General features: G+C 47.1%; 1 long non-coding RNA gene across 6 annotated transcripts in view; it reads left to right on the top strand.

Moving 5' to 3' along the window:
• LOC102490105 (uncharacterized) overlaps positions 1-11,467 on the top strand; it is a 76,255-nt gene extending 64,788 nt beyond the window's left edge. For 4 of the 6 annotated variants that reach the window (XR_336048.1, XR_336046.1, XR_336043.1 and 1 more), the window contains 2 exons: positions 8,712-9,822; positions 10,704-11,467. This is a non-coding gene — a long non-coding RNA (uncharacterized LOC102490105). Of the gene's footprint in view, positions 1-8,711; positions 9,950-10,688 lie in introns of all 6 variants that reach the window. The other 2 variants (XR_336047.1, XR_336045.1) reach the window with 2 other exon arrangements.
• The last annotated feature ends 981 nt before the right edge of the window (positions 11,468-12,448 follow it).

Below are 12,448 nucleotides of genomic sequence, written 5' to 3'. Positions count from 1 at the left end.
GTCAGAAAGGATCCAGAGAAGGGCAGGGCACGGGAGCCTCCCAAGAGACCCACCAACTTCTAAACTCTCCCCTCTTCTTCCCAACTACTCCTTCCATACCAGGGACTCTTGATCTGGCTTTGGTGGCAGGGATCTAGTTATTCTGTATATTCTCCCATTTCTTTGGATTGTCTAGAAGTTTGTGTGCTCCCCCCAGGGCCTCAACTTTTGAACCTAAAGGACTTGCTTAGCCTTTAGCAAGCTCATGGTCTCTTTCTCAGGAGCAGTAACCACAGGATATCCACCCTAGCTGTTTGGGCCAATGAGGGGACCAGGGCTCCCAGAAAAAGCAAGACAAGAGAAATACCAGTTAGTCCTTCAGTCCACCTTGCTGCCAAGTTCCACCGTGTCCTGCTCACTGTCCAGCAGATTACTAGCCAGTCTCGTAGGTTTATAAACTTAGAACAGGAAGGATGGGACAGAGATGCCTCCTAGAAAGTGCAGAGAAGCAGAACGGGCTGGACACCTGTGATCTCCAAACTTCATGTACACCTTTCAGGGTTTATGTTACAGCTGGCAAATGAAGTTCCGAGAGGCGAACTCATCTCATGGAGATCGCAGTGACAAGGAGGAGCTGAAATTCTCCCTCCCGTGTCTATCTAATTCCAAATTCGGAGCTTTTGCCAAGAGTTCCCTTTGTGAATTCACTTGTTTTGAACTTTGTACCATAAAGCAAGCATTCATCTTTTTAACCATATCTGCCTTGTCGAAGTGGGAATCCAAGAACTCTGCACATTTAGAGTCTGAAGGCGAAATTCCTCTTTGAATTCTTTAGATAATTTTGATTTTGTGCTCATGCCCCTGGCAGGGAAAGGCAGGGGCATAATTAGAATGGTGACATTTGAAGATAAAGGAAAACTCTCTTTTCCCCTCCTGGGTCTAAGTTTGACGGTCTTGGATGTCAAAACAATGGGGAGGGGGAGAAGAGTGACGTGCCTGCTTGTAGTGCTCTTGTGACAGCCTAGGCTCTTTTCTGGATGCCCCATCCACAAATAAATGCCAGCTGGCCTGTATCCCTTGGCATGTGTGGTGGCCCTTGCTGGTGCTTGCTAAGGCCTAGCCCTCCTCTGCTAGGCATGCTGAACTCTGCGCCTGGGCTCCTGCAGCTGGCAGAGAAAGAAGACCAGTGCTAGGCAATAGCATGTGAATGGAAGTGACAGGGTTACTTCTGGGCTGAGCTATTGAATCCCCATCTTTCTTCCTCTGCTGTGGCAGATGTGGAGAAGATCTTTTATTAGGATGGCAAGTCATGGGTTCAAAGCAACCAGGACTGTCATGTGCTATGGAAAGATGGCCTGGAGCCCACTGGACTTTGCATAAAGCCTGAAACAGATCTTTCCTGTTCTAAGTGTTTGAGATTTGAGAGATGGTGAACTCCATCAGTGTACCCTCGCTTATTATGGCTGATACTGTGAGCCAAAGTAAGGCTTCCCCAGTTTTCCCAGTTCTAGTCAGCATAAAGGCCAGGCTTCTCAACATCACCAGGCATAACCATCCCACCTTGGGGCTGGCCAACATCTTCCTTCCCTGCGTAAGCGTGAAGGGAACTAGAAGGCCACTGACCGATCCATAGGAAGATTAGTGACATTTGGTCCTTGTGGAAAGCTGAATAATGCTCCCCTCTCCTGAATCCTGAAACTTGTGAATGTTTCCTTACATGACCTAAAAGGTTTTGCAGGTGTGATTAAGGTAAGGATCTTTGGATGGGGAGAGTATCTTGGTGGGGCTGGTATATCACGATGCTCCTTATAAAAGGAACAAATGAGGAGGCAGAGTCAGAGAAGGAGGAAGCAGACACTAGAATGATATACTTTGAAGATGGAATAAGGGGCTGCAGGCCAAGAAATACAGTGGCCACTGAGGCTGAAAAAGGTGAGGGAGGAGACTTTATGCCCAGAGCCTCCAGAAGAAACCAACCCTACTAAATCCTTGGTTTTAGTCCAGGAAATTAGACTTCATACTCTGATTTCCAGAACTATGATAGAATCCATATATATTGTTTAAGACACTGGTTTGTATTAATTTGTTATAGCAGCAATGGGAAACTAGTACAGGCCTCAAATCAACAAATGTCTTTCATGTAGAGTTAACCAGATGTTGGAAGTTCAGGCAATTTTTGACCTTCCAATTAATCTTCAAGCTGTAATAAACTGAAAATAAGCCACATATCTCAGATAATAGGAGTTGAGAATGTCATAAAAGAAGAACAATAATGATTGGCCATGACATTTAAGTGTAGTGTACTTGGGTCATAAAAGAGGAGAGGTGGTCTTACCAAAGGTCAGGGAAAATGAAAAGCTGATACGATGGTAGAACTTTGTTGGGTAAAAGGTTATTAGGTTTGGAGTATTAGAGGGAGTGGGTTGAAAAGTAAGAAGGCAGAGGGGAGGGAGACAAGGTAGTCAAATGTGACATTTTGGGAGGATTATGGTTACAATTAGGGTGACGAAAGAGAAGGAAATGACTCTGGAAGGAAGCAGCTGGCATAGGGTCAAACTTGAGATCAAAGGAGGGACCGAAATCAAGGCTATGATACTTGGGTATTCTAGGATCAACTATATAGACTTTTAAATTACTAAAGTATTTGGCAGAAGAGACACTGAGCAGAGGGACAGAAGTAGCCTAGGAGCAATGGATGCAGATGGCACAAGGTCAGGAGGTGGTTACTGAGGCTAGTCTACTGATATGCTAAGTCAGTTGGGGTGACCCAAGGGAGGAAGGGGATCTGGTCATGAGAAACAAGGAGAACATCCACCTGCCCCCAGGCACAACAGTGTGCGGGGTGTGACAGAGAACAGTTTCCACTGGTGAGGACCACAGGAGCCCTAATGTGATCAGGCTAAAGGATGTGATGACTTCAGTCTCTGATGGCCCCAAGGTATGTAATGTGGAGGCTGTCAGCACCAGGGTGGAGGGTGGGAAGTCTCTCAGCTACAGGGATATTTTGGAAACTCCTGTTCAGTATCATCTCTGGATGTGGATCCTGCAAAGACGAGACCCTTGAGGAATGGACAACCCCCCACCCCATCCTTGTTGATGATTGCCTAGAGAAGAGGCTTGTCAAAGGCATGCTGGCTCCTTCTTTGAACCAAATTCGGCCTGATGCCAAAGCCCATGCCTTCTTCCCCACTGCATCATCTCCTTGGTGAATGCTCTAGTGAGTTATCTTGGGTTATATTAGGTCATCAGGAAAGTCATGATGTATTTTTCTGTTTGTCTATGCAAAAATGCATCATGACTTTCTCAACGACCCAATATATTATCTTGCCAGGCACTTGAACCTGAGAGTTGAGGCCTATGATTTCTTCAAAGGGTCCATGTGTTTAAATTTCTAATTTTCGAACCCTCTTTCATAAAGATTTTTGGATATAACTTCTCAACATAAGCTAGGAAAAGCTGACAGGGCCATCAGTTAGAGAACAGAAATTGCTGATGGCTGAAATTAGCCAATGATATCAAACCAATTTTCACTGATCTAAAGAATGTTCTTGTAGTCTTCTGCTGCCCCTTGGAGTTCTCTACTGATTTGTTTTGGAAAAGAGTATCTTGTAAATATTATCAGCTGTTTATTGAAAACCTAAATGGAAGACCTATATTAGTGCCCAATGAAATTTATTCCTTTCTCCCAAGGTGATGGAGTTGAAACTGGGTCCATTGTTGCCCAGGGTCTGTTCTCATCCTTCCCTGATGGTTTTATTGTTCTCCCTTACTGTCCAAGTGGCTGATACCAAGAGAAGGTGAGTCTCTGCTTCTGCCACATAGTCAACCACCTCCGAAGGCCAGCAACCTAGTCCCCGCTCTGACACTTAAGAACTGTCTGGAAAGAGGAATAAAATTCTGTGTTAAGATAGTGAATCATTGGCCTGTTTTTTACAGGATCTCATTGCTCTTTGCGGTGCCAATGCTTGAGTGCTCTGTCTTTATATGTGTGGGACATCTCACAGACATTCTCTCGTGTGACACTCGCCAACTCTACATTTGTCCGAAGTCTCAGAGCTACTAAGTGGTGAGGTCTGCTTCTCAAAGCTAGGCCTTGATCTTTCCACACATCTCAACAGGAAAAAACATTTTTAAAAGAATAAAAGTGACACATGAGCTGAAAAGAAAAAAATAGCCTACCTCAACCCAAGGAAGACCAGTTGCTTCAGATCAGCCTGGGGTCTAGGCAAGTCAGATGGAAGAATAGGGTGTTGAGGGGCAAGTAGTTAGCCACAATGTCTTGGACACTCGGGAGGGGTGATGTGTCTTGGAAGGCCAAGAAGAGATCTTTTGCCCTCGGCCTATCTTGACAAGCAGCAGGTGGTTGGGTCTGCTTGGCTTTGTCCATCTGTGCAGATCAAGGCTGTGTGGGACACATAGGACCTGTTGCTACAGGATCTGGGACCCACGCCAGCATGTCCTGAGTATGCTGAGGCTCGAGAGCTTAGCGGACTTGACATGTCGTACAGCTAAGAAGTACCAGAGCTGGAGGGTGTACCCAGGTCCAATGCCTTGGATTACTCTGCTCGTGACTCTCAGATCCAATGCTTTTTGGAGACTTTAGGCTCCTAGTCCAACATCTCTGACCAATAGCTGGGGCAAGAAAACAGTTTGCATCTCTCCAAGGAAGATTTTACTAGCTGGGTTGGTAGCCTCTGCAATGCCTCTGGTCTCTCCCACTAATTTTCACTCAGCTCTGCCCAAGTGATTTTCCTAAATCCTAACCCTGACTATGCTGCTGTCCTGAACACAGTGCCTCAAGGGCTTCTCATTGCCCTCAAGAGAAAGGCCGTCTCCATAGCCATCTGGTCAGGGCTCCCACAGCTTTCTAGGCTCACTGTCGTTTCCCTTTCTCAGATCACGAGTCTTCATCAGACTTGGTCAGACTTTGTAGATCTTCCTTCTCCTTCACCCCAGGGATTTCTGTGTTCCTGTCCATGGGCCTTTGGCTATGTTCTTCTCTCCACTTGGAACACATTCCAAACCTCTTCATTTTCCTGATCCTCCATTCTGCCTTCTGAAATTCCATATATACTTCAAAGTCTATCTGCTGATGTGGCCTTCCAAGACCATGCCCTTGAAAGAGACTTGCGATAGGTGTCTGTAGATCGGCTGCTTTTCTAGTCCCCGTTACCAAGTATGCCTGAATGTCCAGCTGCTGAAGTGCAGGAGGGATCGATTCTACCCTGACTACAGACTTGAGTCTTTCTAGGCTTAAGCCTGGCCACAGTGATAGGTTTAGCAATGAGTACACAACTCAACTCAAGCCAGTCAGAGCCCACCATTTTAGGTCATTAATTAGTAAGGCAGATTTTCTTTCTTATCACTCAAATTGAGTATGGAAGCACATGACCCAGGATATTACTGGCATGCACCTTTCAGTCATGAACCTGTGAGACTGAAACCATTCTCAGGGAGCCAAAGTGTAAGAGACTCCAGTCATTTTGTTAGAGCTGCTGGATCATGCCTCTCCTGAAGCTGACAATGAACTCTTTGATTAGGCAAGCCGCTCAGTTGTCATGTTTGTTAATGGCTATACTCTCCCCCAGCATTCTTCCAAATCCAATGGCCCAAAAGAGGGACAGACACCTCTTTTCCTTTGGTAATCCCTCCAGTTGTTTTTTTTTTTTTTAAACTCACAGGATAAATGTGGATAAAACAACTGAGAAATTCCTTCCTACCACATTCTCTTGGGAAACAAAAATCCATAAAGAAGATTTGAAGTCCTGAGATGACAAATAATCATGCAACAAAGCATTTTGTTTTTCTATCTATAACTACAACTTCTTTCAAAAGAAAAAAAAGGGAGGGAAAGAATGATCTTGTTAAATGAAGCAAGAGGTGTAGAGAAGTGAAGTGAATAGTGTTAGATGAAGCCGAAGCTGGAGAGAAGTGAATTATCCCGCCTAACGGAGGGAAAAGATGTTTAAGTTTCTCAGAGCGATTCAGGAGAAAAGGGAGAGAACAAGATGAGGATTCAGAAGGCTCTAGGAAGAGGCTGTCAGTAAAAATTCTTCACAGGTGGTAAGGATGGGGTGGAGGAGGAGAGAAGGGCCTCTTTCTGTTCCAATCAGTGCTCCCATCTTGAATAGCCGACTACATCTGCGGAGTAGCTGCTAACAGAGATCTATTAAACACATGAATGGATGGACAAACCAGCCGTGGTTACAAGGACTTTACAAATGCACACCAAGAAAAAATAACTCCAGGGTTAGGTAAATTTCCAGGTGATAGACCTTGAAGATGTCATTTTCAATAAGTGAGTTAGGGTGAAACTCGAGTAAACGTTATTCCCAAATGTAGATATATCTGCTATAGTTACTACTTTATCACATATGCCTCAATAATATGAAGGTAAAATGAGAGAAATAGAATTGAAGCTGACGTAGAGTCTCCCATAGAGAGTCATGTGCAGCCGACTCTGCCTAATAGGCCAACTTTATCTGGGGGAACTAGAAGAAAACTGCGACCCTCAGGCCAGAAGCTGGAGAAAGTGCTTATTTTTTTTTTTCTTTTTGTAGAGAATTTTGCCACAGGGACATGGGCTCGCAGGAGAGAGAGAGACAGAGACAGAGACAGTAAGAGGGAAAGTGAGAGATCACCCCCCCCCAGGGGGGACGGCTGTGCTGCAATTCCTTCTCCATTCTCTTCCTGGGATCTTGGGCACACAAATACATGCACCCAGTATGAGTTTCGAGCTGGGTCTAGGACTCGAACCACAGGCGGCCATGTGGGAGTTCGGTGATGTAACTGGCCCCATTTAAAAAAAAATATTTGCTTATTTTATTTTATTTTTGTCAAGAGGAAGACAAGCACCCTCAACAGGGTCCTGCATGGTGCCACTCCCCCAGCCTCCCGCCGCCATGACCACAGGCATAGGCATATGCTCTCCTGTGTACAGAGTGACCCGGGAACCAGACCCTGATCTTGCAGATGGCTTCCAGATTGCAGAGCATTGCTCTGCTGTTGTGCCACCCCTGCCAGGCCACAGAGCAAGGGACAGACATTGTTCAGAACAAAAATTAGTAAGCTTCATTCATCTGTTCATTCAGTCAAACACAGCTGTGTACCCAGCGCTCACGGTACCTGAATTCATGGAGTATATAGTCTGATGACAGAATGACAAGTCATAATAAAGATTTATATAAATAGGGGCCAGCAGGTGGAATTCTGGTTAGGGCACTGGATTCCCATACGGCTGACCATGGTTCAAGTCCCAAGCATGGTTGCTTGAAAATCATGCCCGGCGCATGTTTATGCATGCCCTAAATCCTGAGAGGAGAATGGAGACGGGACTGTGGCATGCCCATCCCCCCAGAGGATGATTTCCCACTTTCCTTCTCATTTTCTCTCTCTTCTCTGTCCAGTGAGTGCATGTGCCCGGTGACCAAAAGCTTAAAAAAAAAAAAAGAATTGTGATATAATACAAAATATAAATAGAAAAAACCCTACTTAATAAAAACAGAATAAATGTCCAAAGAAAGACGGAAAGGTCTTCTGCAGTCAGGGACCCGAGGAAGGCGTCCCTAAGGGACATGGGCAAAGGCCACATCATGCTTTTCATTGACCTTAGCACTCTTGTCATCGTAGGACCTTTCCTCCATTAAATACTGAATACTTAGGCAAGAAGACCACCACAGCAAGGGGGTACAGGCAGAGCCAAATAGGACAGTACTCTGTCCTCCTGTCACAGAGAGGAAGGCTGAGACAGGAGGGGCCAAGTAAGGGATCCAAAGTCACTCAGGAGGTGGAGACCTGGGGCTCAAGTCCAGGCAGCTGGGCTTCAGCACCACAGAGAAAACCCTCACTGTTGCCTCATTATGGCCACAAACGCTCTGCCCAAGGACAGAGCTGAGAATCAGAAAGCTGCAGACCTTCCTTCTCCCTTTGTAACATTCTGCCGCGAGCCCTCCACTGCAGCCGACTCCCTAGTAGGGTGGGAAGTGCAAGGTGGGAGGGTGATGAGGAGAGATGGGCCCTTCATTCTGAGATGTCTCTCCCTGGGAGGCCTCCTGTGTCACTGGCCAGCACTCCACATGAGAGCTGTGATTCCACCCTGGGTTCCAGGATCCCCCTCCTATGCCCCAACTCCATGGATTAGATAAATACCTGGAAATGTTCAGGACTCACCTGCCAGTTGGGGAGAAAGAGAAGGCCTCTAACACACAGACAGAGTGGCTTTTCATTTATTCATTTATTCATTTATTAGAGGATTTTGGCTTCGGGTGTGTGTGCTCTCCAGAAAGAGAGAAACAAAGACAGTGAGAGGAAAAGTGAGAAATCACCCCTGGGGGATGGCCATACCGTAATGCCTTCTCCTCCATTCTCATCCTGGGATCTTGGGCATGCACACACACACGCCCAGTGTGAGATTTAAACCACTGAGGATGGGACTTGAACCATGGTAGGCCAGGTGGGAGTCCAGCAACGTAACTGTTACACCATCTGCTGGTCCCCAGAATGACTTTTGAAAAAGCATTTGACTGAGATACAATTTGCCCATTTACAGTATAAATTCAGTGACTTTGGCGTATTCACAGAATTGTGCAATTGCGTCCCATTCAATTTCAGAACACTTCTTGTTGCTCCAAAAAGAAACCCTGCGCTCCTTCTCCATCACCCTTCAACCCTCCACCCCCGGCAACCCTCTACCTACTAATCCACTTTCTGTCTCTACATTTGTTTTTTTCTAGACATTTCACAGTCATGGAATTACGTAATATGTGGTCCTCCGCTGTTGAGGTTCATCCGGGCTGCAGCATGGACCAGTGCTAGGTGCTCGTGAAGGCTGACTACAAATCCACCATATGGAGATGCACGTTAGGAAAAAATCCCACTCATCAGCTGATGGGCATCTGGGTTGTCGAGGGACTTTTTCTTGGAAAGGCAATGCATACAGCGCTCAGAGGGAGAATGGACTATAACATGGTTTAATCCTAGAGCAGCTTTCACACCAGACCTCCTGAGCTTAACAGGGAGCCCAGGCCAGCTCCTCTCACTCTGAGCAAAAGCTGCTGCATGCATTCCTAGCTCCACTTCAGAGAGAATGACACTGAGTCCTAGGAAGACAGGAACTTGTGCTAAAAGCCATACACATGCCACGAAGCAGAGGAGAACTCATAGTTCCAGACGTGCATGTGTCCCACAGCCATCTCCGCCAATTCATCAAGACCATTTTGTATCATCTAAGATGACGTTGATTGTGAAGACGTGTTTCTGATGCACCACTAAGAATGAGAACATGCTGCCAAGTAAACTATCGTATATGACTTCCTGGAACCATCGATCGTAGGATGCATTCCACATTCAGAGGTGTTAAAATGGTAGCAAACATGCGCCCCAGAGCAGATGCCATGCATTCCTTTTTCAGCCAGTGCTGGGCAGTCCTGGCGTGCCCATGCATCCTCCCTCCCTCTGTGCAGTCCTGCCTCCTTCCCTCTGACTCTTATCTTGATGCACAATCATCCAGGGACCCCACACTATCCCCCAGAATCCTCTCTCTCCCTTTCTTTCCCACTTTGTCATCTAAACAGTCACTCCTCCTGGACAGGCTCTAAGGGCTCCTCACACTGTCAAGCCCTCTCTCTGGCCTCTTCCTTGTCCATCAGCACGCCTGCAGCCTCTCCAAGCCTCCACACTGCCTGCTCATCTGTGGGATGGTATCGCTGCTTCCTGAAAGCCTCTGATGTGGATCCCCAGCATCTACAGAGAGTCAGAACTCCTCTGTTGGACAACTGGGTCCTGGCTTGTTCCGAGGTCTGGTTCCAGGCCCGGGTCCCACACACCGTGTGCTTCTGCATTCTGGTAGGCTTGCTGTTGGAGGGGCTCACCTGGACTCCCTGCCTCATCCAGAGTTCCCCTCCAGGAACGCTCCTTCTATAATCACAGTTGGGAGACCCAGTGACGTGGCTTCACCCCATCACTTTCCTGGGTAAACTGACGGCTCCCTCATTTGACTCCAGGGCCCCTCACACAGCCCTCCTGTGCTGGGTGTGCACCAAGGAGGGCTTTGCCCCACTGGTGTCTGATCTTACCCCACAGCACAGCAGCTGTAATGCTGGCTGAGGCATGGGGTCTCTTAGAGCCCTGGCTTGAGGACTGGCTCACCGTGTACAACAGGAGAGCTGTGGAGGAAGGAATTTGACTCCAGGGCCCCCCACAGAGCCCTCCTGTGCTGGGTGTGCACCAAGGAGGGCTTTGCCCCACTGATGTCTGATCTTACCCCACAGCACAGCAGCGTTACCGTGTACAACAGGAGAGCTGTAGAGGAAGGAATCCTTCCAGGTGCTCTCCCCAGGCACCACTCCCCTTCCAAGCTCCAACCAAGAAGGAGGAGATGCTAATTCTTGAGAACCAGGGCTCTCCATGGCCTACTGGCCTTCTAGACTCAGTCGGTGCCTGGCTTTCATGGCAGGCTGCTTTCTCCCCCCACCGGAAGCTGTGTGAGTGAATGTACTCAGGAGCCTGGCCTAGTTCTCTCTGTGGCTCAGCCCTAGGGGAAGCTGACCCAAGATGCAGGTTTGGAAGTGGGGCGGTCCGTTGGGGGAGAGGCTCATTAGAGCCTCTAACATAAGCTGCCTGCTTTACTTCTGGTTTAGCCAGGGAGTGCTACTCTCAGGGAACTGGGAGGAGGGGAGGAGCTGTTGGTACTAAGAGCGTCCTTGCTTCAGCTTAGCTCCTTGCAGGCAGCATCCTTGCTTTGGAACTCGAGCGGGGTGGGGAGCAGCAGAGTTGGATTAAAGTGTTCCTGGACCTCCTTCCCGATGCCACCTGGACACCATAAACATCCACTCCCACCTTCACCATCAACTGCAACGCTGCGGTTATCACATCACCATCGTCATCACCCTCATCTGCACGTCCCTTGGTAGACGCACCTCTGGAGGACAGACATCTTACCACTGTGCTAACAAGGCCCAAACAGAGTAGGTGGTCTACACTAGCTGGCTGAGTTGAAACCAGGATTCAGGCAGAGCTGTTCTCGTGAGGAACAGAGGGCAAAAATGACCCTGCTCTAGAAACTGAGCCTGTTGGCTGTTGGGGGCAGTAGGAGTTGCTGTACACATCATTAAGGAAGAATGGCACTGACATCTCTTTGACATCTGTGCTTCAGATTCAGCTGAGCAGAGCAGCTCCTGCAGGCTCCTCTGAGCAGGGCAGAGCTGCCTTCAGACAGGCTCAGATTGCCGGAAACCTTTACTTCCCATGCTGAGATCAAACCCCCTTGCTTCTTTATACGATTGCAGCCCTTGGCATCTCTTCTATTCATTGTGAGTTTGATAAATGAGGGAACCAGGGAAGTCCAACGAGTGACTCAAATGTACTGCGGCTTTATGAAGGAGGCAAAGGAGAAAGTCTATTGAAGAGGGAAGGATGGACGTCGCGCTCCCAGACTTCAGGCTCTTGCTGTTCTCTCCCCTTGGAGAATTTTGAAATAAATGAGACTTGAGCCACATGTCCCGCTGGCTGTTTTAGCAGGTGGCATTCCGTAGCGATGCTTCTGCTTGGCTGGGACGATTGTAAAGTACACAGGGGTGATGAGACCAGATCCGATGTGCTCCATTTTGGCCCACTGATCGCCCTTCGGGTGATGCCTTTCAAGACTGAGAATGGAGACCAGTTAGACTTATATTTCTTGGAGGGGCTCACAGTGCCTCCCACTTTGGCTCCAGTTTATCCTGAACTAGGAATCCAATCTCATTCAAATATCTCACAGGCTCTTTGAAATTAACCTGTGCAGATCTGAGTTTTTACCCTTCCCTGAGTCATTCCCCCCCTTTTTAAAAATAGATTTTATTTTTTTAGAGCAGTTTTAGGTTTATATCAATACTGAACAGAAGGTACAGAGATTTCTCATAGACCCTCTACCTCCACACATGCCTGGTCTTCCCCATTATGAAGCTCCCCCATCCGAGTGGTACCTCTGTTGCCATCAATGAACCTACACGGCCACGTCACTACTACTCGAAGTCCATAGTTTACAGTCAGGTTGCCCTTGACGTTGTACATTCTACCGACTTTTGTAACTGTATAAGTGACATGTATTTCCCATACAGTATCATACACAATAGTTCACCGCCCTAAAAATCTTCTGGGCTTTTAGTCATCTCTTCATTTCCCTAATCCCTGGCAAATACTAATCTTTTTACTGTCTCCATAGAATGGTCTTTTTCAAAATGTCATAGAGTTGGAACAATGCCGTGTATAGCCTTTTCAGAGTGCTTTTTTCACTAAGTAATACACATTTAAGTTCTTCCATGTCTTTTCATGGCTTGCTAGGTCATTTATTTCTAGCACTGAATAATAAATAATATTCTATTGTCTGATGTACCACTGTTTATTTTCACTCACCTACTGAAGGACACCTTGGTTGCTTCCAAGTTTTGGCAATTACACACAAAGTTGTTGCAAACTTTCACATGCAGCTTCT

This window comes from Tupaia chinensis, unplaced genomic scaffold (assembly GCF_000334495.1).
Source record: "Tupaia chinensis unplaced genomic scaffold, TupChi_1.0 Scaffold000612_1, whole genome shotgun sequence".
Taxonomy (NCBI): Eukaryota; Metazoa; Chordata; class Mammalia; order Scandentia; family Tupaiidae; genus Tupaia; species Tupaia belangeri.
This window is presented reverse-complemented; position numbering and strand designations above follow the sequence as displayed.